At 36.1% G+C, this 17,242-nt stretch overlaps 1 pseudogene; it reads left to right on the top strand.

Moving 5' to 3' along the window:
• The first annotated feature begins 9,505 nt into the window (after positions 1–9,505).
• Positions 9,506–10,521, top strand: LOC129517861 (UBX domain-containing protein 8-like; annotated as a pseudogene).
• Positions 10,522–17,242: the final 6,721 nt, after the last annotated feature.

The raw sequence follows: 17,242 nt of genomic DNA, 5'->3' as shown, positions 1-17,242 counted from the left end.
ATTGATTTGATATCAGAAAACTAACATTAATAGAAATAATAAGTAACAAGTAACATCTCCCTAAACATAGTTTAAGAAGTTAAGGTTATTCCTGGATCACTTAGCAGAATAATTAAAAATCCCATTTACTCTTAAAAGTATCCTTGTTGTATTCCCTGCCCCCATATCAGGCTAAAAATGCTGTGCCATTGAGAAAAACTAAGAAAACTCAACAAGCTTCAAGATATATAGTAATATAAATTTTTTAAGACTTTCATTTTCATCCTTTAATGAAAAACCAGTGGATACACAAGATAATAGGACACAATGAGAAGAAAGCAGAGCTGTTTTCCACGTAAAGTCGTGGCTGAAGTGGAGAGTGTAGAATATTTACTCAGATCTATGCTATTTCCATCACTAAATACACCTTTTGTCCACAACACAAGCCCTGTCGCTGTATTTGTCAGCCTCCTTTGCATACTTTGTAGAGGTTGTAACATCTTGGTTTGGATAAATAGCTGATAAAATTAATTCGTAAAGTTTGAAAGTGTCACAGAATTGTTTAATATAAAAGTTATTTAGCAATTCACATTAATAATTCTTACAGTCTTCAACAGTAACATATTTACCAATAGGCTGAGTGTTTGAAATCAGATTATTAGAGAAGATAATTAATGACCACTTTATTCTAAGACTGAAAAATTTATTGCCATTTCATAGTTATTTAAAATTCGGGTTAAGAAAATGCTCAAAGGATGATAATGGATTTCATTTCTATCTTTTTAAGTATCACCAAACTAGGAATAACATCATTAAATTACATATTATAAAAAATTATAATTAATCCCAGAACCATAGGGAGGTAGAGATATCATAAATGGACAATTTAAACTTCTTCCCTGTGAGAAACTTTTTGATTTGCACAAAAGTACAAGGTAATTAGTGTATTGAAATTAAATTTCATTCCGTTGGAAAAGGTTAAAGTAGTATTTTTTTTTATTCTGTTAGCCATTACAGCTCATGTCCTGACCATTTACCTTTAATCATTTTTATCTCCTGTACTAATAGTGAGAAAAAATTAATCATCCTCTAAACTCATTGCTTCATATATTTAGTACTGTATGATGTACTGTATAAACTTCTAACATTATATAAATTACCAGCTTGATCTTAAAATACCGTGTAATATTAACTTACTCTTTGCTTACTCTGGTTAAACTTTTCTGTGTTGGTAATTAACATAGTTATCTCCATTCATGTGTATTTACTTACTGATGGACGTCACCTTGGTTAGCTTACAGTATCCATGGATACCAGGCAGATCAGGGATTCCAGGCTGAGTAACTTCAGAATTGAAAGTCAACACCTCTTATCCAAACTATCACCAGTGAAGTGTTTGCAAAGACATGCCAATGTTAACTTAGCAGATTTAACCTAAAGTGGAGGGAAAAAGATTCAAAAGCTAATTTAACATGCTTTCTAAGAAGCTGGTATTTTCTCACTTTTGGAGAGGTAACTTCATGACAACCTGGAAGAAATGAAAATGGATTTGTCATTATACATATCTTTTTTGACAAGATTGTATTGACAGTCTTTTTTTTAAAAAAAATAAAGATTTTATTTATTAGTGTGCACAGGAATGGGGGGAGAGGCAGAATCATCACTGAGCAGGGGGCCTGACCTGGGGCTAGATCTCAATCCCACTGGGATCATGACCTGAGCGAAGGCAGATGGTTAACCCACTGAACCACACAGGCACCCTGACCATCTGTCTTCTAAAATATAATCTTGAAATCAAAATTTAGAAGAATTCTAAAAATTGCAAGATACTATAAAGAAATTTTTCTAGCTCAAAAGACAGATCTATTTAAATCTTTATGCTTAATTGTAAAGCTGTGGGTGCATATGCATACATGTATATGTAAATTTCTATTACAATACTTAAATATTTCCTAGATGTAGTTGTTAACCTAAATCTTGAAACAGGAAGAATTTGACTTAATTCAGTGAAATATCCACACTCTTTTTGAAGTTTGAACCTCATTTTTAGAACACCATGTAATACTTAGGGCAAAACAAGTTTCTGGGGAGGTATGTACTTTTTTTTTTTTTTTTCACTCCTAAACCAATCGAGTATGAAGAAAGCTGAAAATTAATGAAAATCATGTAGGTTGAAGGTAAGTGGGGAATATTTAAATTGAATTATGCCATGAATAGACTATAGGTACAACACTTTAAAATTTCTCACACTAGCTTAATAACCTCTGTGATTTCTGGTATTTTCTCCCATTTATCAACAATTGGTGATGACAAAAGCAAGTTAAGGTTTTTCTGGTACTACGGAAGATAAAATATTGCTTCACAGCATCATTATAAGGTCCAGCCCTGGAAACAGTCAACCCTGCTAGTGTACAATAGATAGGTAAGTAGTGCTGTATCCAGGGTGGAATATTATACAGCAATGAGAGTGAATGGACTACAACTCTATGTACTGACGTGGATGAACTGGACAAATAAGACTAATTCAGCTACAACAAAGTAGATGCTTTGTGATTGAATTTACATTTTATTTATTTTTTAAAGACTGACTTACTTTAGAGAGAGAGAACAAAGGTGAATGTGAGCAGGGTGGAGGAGAGAAGTAGACTCCTGTTGAGTGTAGAACTGACCTGGGGCTTGATCTCACAACTCTGAGATCATGACCTGAGCAGAAATCAATAGCAGGACACTCAACCGACTGAGCCACCCAGGCAGCCCTTACATAAATTTTAAATAAGGCAACTATGATATTTTGAGGTAAAGAATACCTATTGTAAAATTTACTGATTTAACCATTTTTAAGTGTATGCTTCAGTCTCAATAAGTAAATTCATCATGTGCAGTAATCACCACTCTCCATTTCCAAAACTTTTTACTATTCTAAATAGCTCTGTGCTCATGAAACAGTATATCCCCTAATCTCACACAGGCCCTAGTAAACTCTATTTCTGCTTTTTGTCTCTGAATTCCTGTGTTCTAGGGACTTCATGTAAGTGCTAGCACACAATATTTGATCTTTTGTGTCTGGCTTGTTTCACTTAGCATAGTGTTTTTAAGTTTCAGCTCTGTCATGGCATGTTACCAGAATTTAATTATTTTTATGGCTGAATAATATTACATTGTGTATATATGTATAAATAATTGAAAATTTTGAGACCTGGCAGGATAAATTTTCCAGCTTTGTTTCTGTGGAGGCATGAGATCTTGGAGCTTTCTAGTCCACTATTCTGATGTCACCCTACAAGGCAAATATGGTTTTAAGTATCAGCCTCTTGGTTACCTCTGCAGAGGACAAAGATTAAGTTTGAAATTCCATATGCTACTGATGTTTCTGCTGTCCTGGTAATGGGCTACTTTTTTTCTCCATAAGTGATATTTTATAGACCTGTCACCTCGGCATTAAATCATAGAATTGTACACGTTTGTGCAATTTTCTTGTTTTACTTCAATGATATCTTTTTCAATTAAACTTGATTTTTAATTTTTCTTAAGTAGGCTCCATTCCAGCATGGAGCCCACTTTGGGCCTGAACTCATGACCCTAAGATCATGACCTGAGTGGAAATCAAGAGTTGAACACGCAACTGACTGAGCCACCAAGGCACCCCAAAGGAAACTTTAAAAATAATTTATCTACGCAGCAATAAAAAGGAACAAAGTAATGATGATGTTTACAAGAACATAGATGAATCTAAAAGCATTAGGCCAAATGAAAGAATATAGATACGAATGGATATATAATATGTGATTCAATTCCTATAACATTCTCAAAAAGACAAATGGGAGCAAAGACCAGATCTGTGGCCATCAACTGTTCAGTATTCTTAAGTGACCTATCACCTGTAATTACTATCAAACGGAAGAGTTTCCAGGGCATCAAGAACCAAACATGAAGAAGAATGAACCCCTGCTTTTATATGATGTTTTCCATTTCTTTTGCTCATATATTGGTTGCCCCTCTTCTCATAGTAACCTCTCACAGATCCTTGAAGATAAAACTCTCTTCTTCTTGTCTGATGCTGCTCCTCCTTGTAAGCCTCCCTAGTCAGGCAGTACTACTCTCAGGTCAGGATCTCCATCTTTGTGCCTCACTCCGTACCTCTTGAACCCGTGTTGCTTTGTTCACATATGTAAGAAGCCAGAGAGCTGAAGAATTGGAACTTTTGGCTTGGCAACCTCAACCCATGGTTCTTGCAAGTTACTGAACAATTCTAGGGCAAACATTGAGAGATGCAAGTTTTACATCTTTTTCAGAATTTCACACAAGATGAGTTTCCATTCAACTACTGTGAATCCTTGCTTATTGCCCCATACTACCTAGCTCCCTTCCCTTTTCTGTATCCATTGGCGTTCCCTGTATTTTTCAAATCAACTGTGTATACACATTTTTCTTTTAGGTCTCCCTAAACCAAGACAGTACTTAGCACGCATATCCTGTTAATACCATGCTCTTCTGAAAGCTAAAATTGTGGTATGTGTTCTTCTGAAAGCATTCATCATAAGAACATTAAGACTCTTGTTTCCTCCTTTTTCACCTTCCAAGTCCCAGAAACAGTTTGTATATAATGGGCACTTGATTAAAAAGTCCTAATTGATTAATCTCAAGCACCTGAAACTGGTTTTCCTGTTTCTTTTTTTAAGAGCCATACTGCTTCATGGAGAGGAAACTAGATTCTCAAAAGATCCAAATGAGAAGCAAACTTGTTTAAAAGGGCATGAAGAATCTAGGGAGAAGGATAGAAAACAGAAAGGAGGATATTAATTCTGGAGACAAATGTCAGCATGAATTGAGATTTTTAGGAACTTAGAAACGTGGTTTCATATACCTGGATTATACTACTCCCTGAATTGGAGTTTTGATGTTGCTTTAGTCTAAATGGTTAGTAGGCAGAGAAAATGCTTTAGCTATCAGGCATCATCCAGACAGATGTTTCCTGTCAGGGACAAATATTTTTGGAGGTACTCTAACACATTTGTGGAAGCAGCTGGCCTGGGTGTGTTTACAATTTGTAATAAACTGGGCAACTTAAAATGTGACATCACGTTAAGGCAGAAAAATGCCATATAATTTTTTTGACTTTCACTGAGAACAGAGAAGAATATGAACATGTCTTTAAACAGTGTTCTTAAAGGGCAATTCACTTCATTTAAATGAAATTAGGTCAAAGATACAAGAGATGTAAATATCAAGAGACTAGGCAAGGCAAAATATTGGTGGGGGAGGCTCTGAGGTGAGAAAGGAGTCATTTTCTAGGATTCAGCTGTTTGATCTTGAGGAAATCCATGGGTATTGGACAAGTCTGGTGATATAGGAGTTGTGTGTGTGTGTGTGTGGTGGGGGTGAAATCCATTACTCCTTCAATCTGTCCTGCATAACACTTTTCTAAATCGGATCCTGATTTTAGAACTAAGAAAGTGAACACATGTTTTATGTCACATGGAGATAGGACTTCAAACTGTTTTTGTGTTCTTAAATTTATGAACTGCTGAGTAGGCACATGGAAATAGAAAAGCAAATTCAAAGAGACACACACTTAATTTTTACAATAATGTTGACCAGCTAAATTAAATACTGCTTGTTCAAGCAGTAGACTTGATACTCTTAAGGTCTGTATTAAATGCAGTTTCAGAGAAAAGTCATTTTATGAGTCACCTTTTGTACTCCGTATCATCCCTCATCCCTACTACACACACAAAAACGTAATTATTAAATACTTTAAATACTGTGTCCTGATGTGTGTTCCTAGGTGTAACAGAAAAATTGATCCATGTTCAAATATGTTTGAGAACATTATTTAAAAAATCAATATTTCCCCTACATAACTTTCTGCTCCTTTAGTAACGTTATATTAGGAGTTGGCAAATTGGCCAGAATGGGCCAAATCCAGCCAATCATCTGTTGTTACAAATGCAGGTTTAGTGGAACACAGTAATACCTATTCGTTGATATATGACCTGTGGCTGCTTTCATGTTACAATGACAGAGCTTGTGACAGAATGTGACAAAGACTTTATGGCCTTTGAAGCTGAAAATATTGTCTGGCCCTTTTCAAAAAAAAATGTATCTTACCCCTGGGCTTAGAAGATAGTATGTAATACATACTGTGGTGTATATAGTATATAATTCTCATAATCAGTTGAGCATAAAATATTCCTCACACATTTTGTAGCTTTAATGTTTTGTGGAATAGTGTATAGAATACAGTATTCTAGTGTTTGCTCAGCTCTTTGTTCTCTATTTTTAAGTGAGATTTGGTCATCCATAAACACAAAACTCTGAGGTCATTTTGAAGAAGTGGGAGGAACATAATGCAGCATTTGTAATAGAAAATACCCTTGGAGACCTCGCTGGTTTTTCAACAGTAATATAAAATAATAGCTGGTGGTAATTTCTTAGAGAAGAACCCATCAAAAGTATCTTTTAAAAATATTTTTTATACATTCAGTTTATTTGGTTCTCTTGTAGGTTTGCATCGTGATTTTTCATGAGCTGAGCAAAAATTATTCTTTCTGCACAGAGGGATAATAGTTGCTCTCAATGTACTTAAATTACTATTTTTATGTTAGAAGATAAACTTGTAGAATACATGCTTATTTTGATACTTGATCAATTTTACCTTTTAGTTTTATGTCAAATGTTCTGTAAATTAGAATAAATTATGTAAATATAAGTAAAAATTTAACTTTATTTAATAAAATTCAACTGTCATTTTTTAACGATTTTATTTATTTATTCATGACAGACAGAGAGAGAGGCAGAGACACAGGCAGAGGGAGAAGCAGGCTCCATGCAGGGAGCCTGACGTGGGACTCAATTCCCGGTCTCCAGGATCACACCCCAGGCTGAAGGTGGCGCTAAACCACTGGGCCACCTGGGCTGCCCTGTGATTTTTAATAGCCTATTAAGGATGAGTTGTCCCTTGTTGAAAACAAAAGGGAAATGCATTGAGGTTTCTCAATATTTTCTTTATTAAAGTATCATCAAAAAATAACATTTTAGATAATTAAGAAAAAATCTCAGTTTTTTTTTAAGATTTTTCATTTATTTATTCATGAGAGTCAGAGGGAGAGAGGGAGGGAGGGGCAAAGATACAGGCAGAGGGAGGAGAAGCAGGTTCCATGCAGGGAGCCCAACGTGGGACCCGATCCCTCGTCTCCAGGATCCACACCCTGGGCCAAAGACAGCGCCAAACCGCTGAACCACCGGGGCTGCCCAGTCTCACAGTTTTTAAGACCTATATATCATTCCTTTTTAAATGGAGGTATAATTGAAATAACATGGTTTCAGGTGTATGATGTAAGAATTTAATATGTATATGTATGGCAAATGATACAATAAGTCCAGTTAACCATCATCATACAGTTTTTTTTCTTGTGTTGAGAACTTTCAAGAGCCACTCTCCTACTTTTAATTATGCAATACAGTGATATTAACTATAGCTACCATACTGCATATTACATCTCCATGACTTATTTTATAACTGGAAACATAACATTTGACCCCCTTTACCCATTTTGCCCCCCAATGTCCACCTCAGGCAGCCATCAATCTATTTTCTCTATCCATGAGCTCAGTTTTTGCTGGTTTAACATTCCACATACGAGTGAGATCATATAATATTTATCTTTGTCTGAGTTGCATGTAGCATAATGCCCTCCAGATCCAATCATGCATCCATGTTGTTGCAAAGAGCAAGATTTCATTCTTTTTTATGGATGAATAATAACACACACATACATTTTCTTTATTCAACCATTAGTGGACATTTAGGTTGTTTCTAGGTGTTTGAAATGTGTTTGTCTCATAATGCTCTTCTCATACTGAAGTGTAAATACCTTTGTAGATTAAAAATATCCTTCAATATTTTAATAGGATTATTCCAGTGCTTATGCATCAAACACTATGTTGTGTGCTTTATATAATTGACATACACATTGAGTTCTAGTGTTAATTCCATTTCACAGATGGGACTATTAAAGCTGAGAAAAAAAGTGTACAGTGACTAGCTGCCACATGGTACAGCTGGGAATCAGAGGTCTGTGGGACTCTTAACCACAACATTGCAGCTCCCTCATTACTACTCTATGGGGTGAATATGTCATCTAATGAATACAGTAACGTTGGACGATTCAGTTCAAAATTTTCTCTGTTATAAATAGGAGCATGTTAAACCTTTGTGATCTCTGAGCACATGCATAAGCTAAGCCAAATTTCTGTTTGGGATTCATAGAAAATACATACTTCTAAGACTTGACAAATACTACTGAATTGTATTCTGAGCACCATCTACCATTTTTTATAGACTCTTCCTCTGTATTATGCCCAGAGTTAGATATGTTTGATAGGTGGAACAGAACTCTCATTACATTTGTATGTTCTTGGTAAGTAATTAGAGTGAGCATACCTTTTGATTCTACCATTTATACTTAAATTTCTCTCTCCTTAATTTTGTTTTCTACTGAGTTATTTTTTAAACTTGATTAGTATGAGGTATTTGTATAATAAGATTATTGTGCTTTTTCCTTATATATGTATGTAGTTTTTATCTTTTATTTCTTGTACATGATATTTGTGTTTTTATTTTTTGATGTGTGCGAGTTTTATGTAGTTAAATCCATTAATCACTTTGTTTTATGGAATTTCCTTTTGGTGTCATTATCATAAAATAGTCCCTACTGTTAAATTTCTAAAAAATCCTCTTTTACACTTTACTGCAATGTTTTCATGGGCTCATTACTTACATTAAAATCCTTAATTAACATGTACTTTATCTCCAAAACTGGTTTACATAGAGCTGTTTTTTCCCTAAATGGGTAATATTTATTAAATAATCTCTATGTTCCCCATGGGTAAGAAATGCCATATTTATCCTGTACGAACTCTGTTATCCTGAATCCTTTTACTTAATTCTTTATTCATTTAGCAAACCTTGTAAACTGATTTAAATATCTCAGGAATTGTAGTTGGACTAGTGAATTTGAAAGAAAAGGAAGCATGTGATTAAAAGGGAGCCTATTACTAGCTAGTATGGTAGACAAATGAGTTCAGGACAGTGTTAATGCTATGACAGAGGTAAACTATGATACAGGTAAGAGGATACCATCTTACTGGTAGTGTGTAAAGAGTTCTAAAGACTTACCAGGGGAATTGATGAACCGTACACATAAAAGTTCTTGAACTGAGTGGCAAGATGAAAGTGGCATTTCTGGAAGAAGGAATGGCATATGTCAAGACATGGATGTTCGAAATACCAGTCTTTACTCACAGAGCTACAAATATACATCTGGAGCAATACCTCTGTGGGTGTGAAATGCGTAAGGGAGAGTTAGAGGCAGAACAGGGGCAGGACAGTGAATAATTGTGTTTGCTAAGCACTTTACCCTGAAATTCTGAGGAAGCCACTGAGTTTTCTTTCTCCCCAAGGGGTTTGTATAATAATAACTTTTTAGAAAGGTTAATTTGGGAAGGGGGTGGGGCTCTTGCAGCCATGGCTTCTCTTGGGGGTCCTTGCCATTTCCTCCTCTCTGCTCTCTCCCTCTTTGTCTGGCATGGGATGCCTAATCTAGGAGTTAAAGACCTAATTTTGCTGTGTGGCCAGATTTCCTTACTGCTTACTCTTCCTTCAGTTATTTCTCTGACTACCTCGTGGCTTAATTCATTTAAATCATCCCAAGTATATCTGAAAGAAGAAGAAAAGAATGAGAACAGACCAAAAAAAAATAGGCACAGGGTGAAAAGGCCAGCAGATACATAGAAAATGTTCTAAAACCTCACCAGGAAATGACATGAAGAAAACTCTAAGAGCACGTTTATCAGGTGATAGGTGAGACCTGGAAGTTTAAGCAGTGGTCGTGAACTTGGGGCTGATGAAGATTTACTGCTTGAAAATGAGAGTCAGACATCTTTTAATGCATCATGCAGAGCAGCAGCAAAGAGAAGTAGCAAAGAGCGGAAACTTGCCTAAGCCTTTAACCAAAATTTCACCATCTGCTGAGTAGCCCATGCAGAAGGAGGATTTTTTTTAAGACTTTATTTATTCATAAGACACACACAGAGAGAGGCATAGACATCTAGACATAGGCAGAGGGAGAAGCAGGCTCTCCTGATGCGGGTCTAGATCCCAAGACCCCGGGATCATGACCTGAGCCAAAGACAGATGCTCAACCACTGAGCCACTCAGGTGCCCCACAGGAGGTGGTTCTTGATTTACCTGAAGAGCCTCTTGAAACAGCCGAACAAGTAGTTGCTGCTCTCCGATGTCCAAGTGGAAGTGTTCTGAGAAGATTTTAAATCTTGCAGTTCACAGTTCTTATTTGACTGGATGATGAAAATTCGATACCACACATATCCCTATATGCCTTTTCCACTTTCTTTCCCAGAAGGCCTCTGGAAGCAGAGGGTCACTGGTTATTACAGGACACAGGAATAACTGTGGATACTGTTCGCAGTGTGGAAGACAGCAGAGCAACTAATTCAGTTAGGAGAACTACCTGTTCTCCATAAAATCAGTTATGCCATGACCTCATGGGACAATACAGGATTCACGTTGAAATGATACCATACCTTGATTGAGCTCAAGGTGGTAAACACTTTAACGTTGATATCCTGGGGAATATATAGATGTAAAGGATTATAAAAGGATTGCTCTCTGCATATGATAGTTATTGGCATGTGCCGTCTTAAAATGTACCACATGAAAACTATATAAAAATGTGTACAGAAAGGAAATGATTTGTATTGTTTCCTAGCTGACCTCATTTATCACTATGTTGAGAAAGTTCTAGGACTGTTTTCTTCCTCTTCAGTCCACCTTGCCACACTGAACATTTCAGAATTCAAACTTTAAGTCTATTAAGTAGGAATGTTTGTTCTGTATTTTTGGGAATTAAAACTTAAAGGTATTTCAAAGGTCTTTAATGCTTTAAAGTTCTTTTTGATATCTGATAAAGGGTTAGTATCCAAGATATATAAAGAGCTTATACATCTCAACACTCCAAGACCAAATAATCCAATTAAAAATGGATAGAAGACATGAACAGATATTTCTTCAAAGACCTACATGCAGATGGCCAACAGACACATGAAAATATGCTCATCATCACTCATCATCAGCGAAATACAATCAAACCTACAATGGCATATCACCTCATACCTCTCAGAATGGCTAAAATTAACAACATAAACAACAGTGTGGGCAAGAATGTGGAGGAAAATAAACCCCCTTGCACTTTTGGTTGGGATGCACACTGGTGCAGCCACTCTGAAAAACAGTATGGGGATTCCTCAGAACGTTAAAAATAGAACTACCCTCTGATCCAGGAATTGAACTACTAGGTATTTACCCACACAATACAAGAATACTAATTCAAAGGAACACATGGGCCCCTACGTTTAAAGCAGCATTAAAGTAGCCGAGGTATGGAAATAGCTCGTGTCCATCAATTGATGAGTGTATAAAGAATGTGTATGTGTGTGTGTGTACACATTGGAATATTATTTAGCCCTAAAAATGACATCTTACCATTTGCAACAATATGAATGGAGCTAGAGAGTATAATGTTAAGCAATATAAGTCAGAGAAAGACAACATGATTTCATTCGTGGGATTTAAGGAACAAGACAAACTAGCAAAGGGAAAAAGGCAAACCAAGAAACAGACTCTCAACTATAGGGAATAAGCTGATGGTTACCAGAGGGGAGGTGGGGGAATGGATAAAATAGATGATAGCAATTAAAGAGTGTACTTGGTGTGATGAGCCCTGGATGATTCAAATAAAGTTTTTTTTTAATTTAATTTGGTAGTAGAATGGAGGATGGACTGTAAGGGTCTAGTTTGTATGTATTGTCTTAGGAAGTATGTTAGGATTGTTGAGAAACAGAACCACTAATATATTTTATGTCTATATTAGTGCTTCACACATAAAACCCTTGCTTTCTTATCACCTTCATTCATTTCTGTGAAAAAATATAAAGTCTACTATATAAAGACTTGGCACTGTTCTATCTTTGGTAGATCAGTAGTAAAGAACAACAAAAACAGAAACCCATGTTGTTAGGAAGCTTGCATTCATATATAGTAAGGCAGACATTTGCCAAAAAAATAGAGATGGTATCTCAAGTACTGATAAGTACTAATAGAGAAAAATAAGGCATGTTGGGTGCAAAGGGGTTCCATGGTGATAAGGTCCTATAAATTTTAGAGAAGCTCAATTTCAGAAAGGTTTTGTTCAGATACCGATGTGAGCAAATACCTGATGGCAGTGAAATAAGGAGTTGTGCAGAGATTAGATGGGAGAGCATTCTATGTAGAAGGAACAGCAAGTGAAAGAAGAATCTATTGGAAGAACAAGCTTGGTGGGTTCAAGGAGGAACAAGAAGGTCTTTGTTCTTGTACAGTGAGGCAAGGGGAAGAAATGACAGGAGGAGGTGATAGAGGGCCAGGTACTTTAGGGCTTTGGGTGACATTGTAAAGATTTTGACTTGTTTTGATTCAATGGGGAAATCATTGGAGAGTTTAAGGAGTGACATGATCAGCCTTGGTTTTTCAGGAATAACCCTGGAAACTTGGTTAAGATGAAAAGGGACAAGGGAAGAATCAGGAAGTGTAGTTAGATGGCTGTTTTTGCAACCAGACAATCCCTGATGGTAGCATAGAAGAGGGCTATGGAAGACTTTTTTAGAGTTGAGCTATACTTTCTAGTATGTGAATAGTTAGTAGTAGCTGAGAGCAGCTTTTCCCTATAGAATTCAGGATCCATGCTTTAAGATACCAGTTTGGCACTGGGTAGGTTTTTGGCTGATTTTCTCAGTTCATCAATATATTATCAATTATTTAGAATGCTGTAGGTCTTCCAATCACATGAATCATAATCAATTGAGTCATAGCAAACATTTGTGCTTTCAGTACATCTGAAAACTTTGAAGTTAAACAGTACCTGGAAAAGGTACAAAACTATAGCTACCTTGTAGGTGCCAAATACGTCAATGAAAATTCCTAGCTCTTCCTAGAGCAGATTGACAAGTGAATTCATACGGAGCTCCTTTTGGTGTTTGAGTTCCTGGGTAGGAATCAGATCAAGGAGCTCTTATGACAAGACAGCACTCAACACCCAAACAAGACCTCTCATTTTGAGTGGGACCCATCCTGCCTCCACTTGTCTGATTTTACAAATATACTATTGATCTCTCAAGCAGGCCTGACTCAACAGTCTTCTCTATACTTTTTTTTCCAGCTTTTTTGAGATATAAAGGGAATGTAATATTGTGCATTGTGTAAGTTATACAGTGTTTTGATTTGAAGCCCTTATATGTTGCAAAGGCCAGTTTGGTTATGTTCTTTCTTACTGGAAGTCTTCCTCTGCATCATATTTAATTCCTATGCTTACTTTGAGTTACACATCATTTTGTTTCCTTTCTTAGAGTATTCAACAGTAATGTACAAAATAATTTTTATGTGTCAGATGTGAAAGATACATAGAGGTCATGTTTCCTTTCCTTCCAATGCTTTTGGAGTGTGGTAGAAATACTTGCAAGGACATAAACTTTCAAAAGAAAGTCATAAACACAATGATGAAGATACCCAGAGTGTTCTATTGGAAAATCAAGGGCAGAAACCTAGCCTGACCTGAGGAGGAGTGGAGGGGCATCAGATTGTTGCTGGGAGAATCATAATCTAATCAGAGATAGAAGTGATAAACAGGAGGTAGGCGTATTGTGGTCGAGATGATTGTGGTGTGAATCCCCTTGGTAGTCCCATTGCAGCTCAGGAGACTCCTCTAAGAAAAATATATTTAAGTGCATAAAATAAAATACAAAGGACTATTAAATTATACAGTAGTAGAATATTAAGCCCTAATGCAGTGATGTGTGTTTTTATGGTATTATATAACTGTCTTGCCACTCAGATTTAATAACTCATAATTTTGTAGCCTATACTATGTATTATATCTATGAGGTTGATATGGTAAAGTTGCAGTCACTGCTACTACTACGAAAGCATGTTGTCTATATCCATAATTGAAGTGTTAGAGGTTAATATAAATGTACATTTTTATCCCCATGGAAGTTTACAGATCCCTCCCTTGAGACTTGTATCCAGCTTTATGTAGAATTTACATAATAGATTTTAGGTAAGGTAGGTTGCAGGTGAGCAGAGAGAAAGTAATCTGAAGTTAGTCCTGCAGGGTGATGATTAACCCCTAAAGGTTTTCCAGCCACTCTAGCATACGAAGCTCTCTCCTGTCATTGAATTCATTTTTTTTTAACTTGCCCTACAGGATTTAAGATTGATGTCATGATGGGCTCTCTAATTTCTCATCCAATTTTTAGGACTTACCTTGTTAATAAAACGGTAATATTAAACCCTTGCTTGCTACTTGAAGTGTGGTTTAGGGACTTGTAGCCTTGGCATCACCAGTTTATTGGAAGTGCAGAATCTTAGGCGTTGTTCCAAATCTATGGAATCAGAATATGACAGATGATAAGATCACCATTGATTTTTATGGACATTGAGAAGCCCTGGTCTGAGGGACAGGGTTTCTGAATTAGAGACCATTTGTGTCCTCATAAGACTCTTAGAAAGTTCAGTCACATAAGCTTTCAATACACAGTTCGTTTGACAATTAAACCAAAATTACAGTCATTTCATGTAGAAAGTGCAAACTTTCCTCTCAGATTTAGAAGTAAAGGGTGCATAAATCACATTAACAATCCTAAAGTGATCTTTAAAGCAGTGGATGATTTTTCTGGGTCAATGTATCACTCTGAGCAAATAGACTTACCATAAATGGCCTTCCGTTTGGACACCTTAAAACCATGTATCTCTCACTTGGCATGAAGTCTTACTGCAAATGTGTGTATCCTACCTACATTATGATAACAGATCATAAATTAAGAGCATGCAGTTTCTCATTTCTTTATGGTTGTGAGACATATCGTTCACATAAACTTTTAATCATTCAATAAAATGAGTGGCTAGAGAAGGCATATGCAATAATACTTCATCATGGCATTCAGTCCCTGGCAGTGGCTTTGGATTCTTCTGAAATGTTTTATTAGGTGTTTCAGTGATAGGGAAGTAAAGAGTGACCATGGACTTGTGGCTTTTAAAGATTGCTGAATATTTCTAATAATACATTTCATGAAGTGTGTGATTCCTGATTCCTGAATTATAAGGTAAAGTAAGATGAACTATGTTTGGGACAAAATATTGTCATTTAATGTCACCTGCTCTGTATGAAAGTCACTGGAGCTTGATTGGTTGGGCTGGGGCTTTGAGTAGGTACAGAAGAGGCAGAAATTGGGCTGATGAAATGGTGAGAACTGGAGGTTGCTTAGAGAGAGCTAAATGGGGCACCTGGGTGGCTTAGCGGTTTAGCACCTACCTTCGGCCCAGGGCGTGATCCTGGGGTCCCGGGATCAAGTTCCACGTCGGGCTCCCTGCATGGAGCCTGCTTCTCCCTCTGCCTGTGCCTCTGCCCTTCCCTCTCTCTCTGTGTCTCTCATGAATGAATAAATAAATCTTTAAAAACACAGCTAAATGTCTCCCCTGTAAAATATAGCTTTGTTAATCTTTGAGTTGTATAGAATTACTAAAGATATAAATCTCTTGGTATTTATTCTCTAAGATAGTGAATTTGAAATTTTCTCTTGTATTTAGAAGTATTCAGTGACTGTCAAAAAACCTTCAGATAGTTGCAATCATTAATATTTCTTTGGCTAAGAAAAAAATTTAAAAAGGTGAGAAAATATTTTATAGTGAGAATTGGTGTTCTTAGAAAAATAACATATACCAAAAGACAAATGCATTCAGCTCTTCCTGATAAAAAAATAATAATAAAATCACAAGAATGGTGGAAAAAATCTATACATTTCACTTACAAGCTCTAAAAAATTGTATCTGCAAAAAGCTTGCAGTTTTACATTAACTGAAAAATATTGTGTTATCACTTGATTTTTAAAAAATCTAGTTTTCAGATTAGCTCTTTGCATACATGTGAAGAATTTTATTGCACACATAAATCATGTGGATTTTTTTTTTCATTTTATGTGTATATAGGAAAACAGTAACTTTCAAGTGCTTACTTATATTTTGCATTGTGAATATGCCTCAGTAACCATGGATGGATATACTATTATAAAAGAATATCAGTTTCCCTTTTATATATTTTAAAAATATTTTATCTACTTATTTGAGAAGGTGGGGAGGAAGGAGAGAGTTCAAGCAGGGGGAGAGGCTGAGCAGGTAGTCCAAAGTAGGGTTTGATCCCAACACCCTGGAATCATGACCACAGCCACTGACTGGGCTACCCAGGCACCCCCCACACACAGTTTTATATCTTGATTTCTTTCTTTTCTTTGTTTTTTTCTTTCTTATAGAAAGGTACAATTTGTTATGATGCAGTGATATACTGATATACTCCCCTTTTTGGGGGAGGAGATGCAATGTAGCTTTCAATTTCCAAAAAATCCAATTGAACTAAATTTTGCCAGATTTCTTTAGAGCATAATCATCTCAGTACATTATTTAAATAACTTAATTGAAGGTACTCTGTAGTTAGAATATACTCCATTTGAGTTCAAATATTTAAATACATTATAAGGAAGAGGCATCATTTTATTCTTGGAAGTTTTTTTTTTTAAAAAAAAGCTCTTATTTAAATTCAGAAGCAAACAGTGTAATACCAGTTTCAGGGAAACTAATATAGTGATTCAACACTTCCATACAGTACCTGGTTTTCATCACAGCCAGTGCCTCCCTTAATCCCCATCACCTATTTCGCCCATCCCCCCACCCCACCTCCCCTCTGACAAGCATCAGTTTGTTCACTGTAGTTAAGAGTCTGTTTCTTGGTTTGCCTCTCTTTTTTATCCCCTTTCCTCATTTGTTTTGTGTCCTGAATTCCACGTGAGTGAAATCGTGTAGTATTTGTCTTCCTCTGATGGAATTATTTTGCTTAACATAGTACTGTGGCTCCATCCATGTCCTTGCAAATGTCAAGATTTCTTCTTTTTTATAGCTAAGCAATATTCCAGTGTGTGTGTGTATGTGTACTCACCTTTAACCATTCATCGGTTGATTGACACTTAGGCTGTTTCCATAATGTGGCTGTTGTAGATAATGCTGTTGTAAACATTTGAGTGCATGTATCCCTTTGAACTATTATTTTTGTGTTCTTTGCATAAATACTCAAGATCGCAATTACTGGATCATAAAGTAGTTTTA

This window comes from Nyctereutes procyonoides, unplaced genomic scaffold (genome assembly GCF_905146905.1).
Source record: "Nyctereutes procyonoides isolate TBG_1078 unplaced genomic scaffold, NYPRO_anot_genome, whole genome shotgun sequence".
In the NCBI taxonomy this organism is placed as follows: domain Eukaryota; kingdom Metazoa; phylum Chordata; class Mammalia; order Carnivora; family Canidae; genus Nyctereutes; species Nyctereutes procyonoides.
Note: the sequence above shows the minus strand (reverse complement) of the source record. Positions and strands in the feature narration are given on the sequence as shown.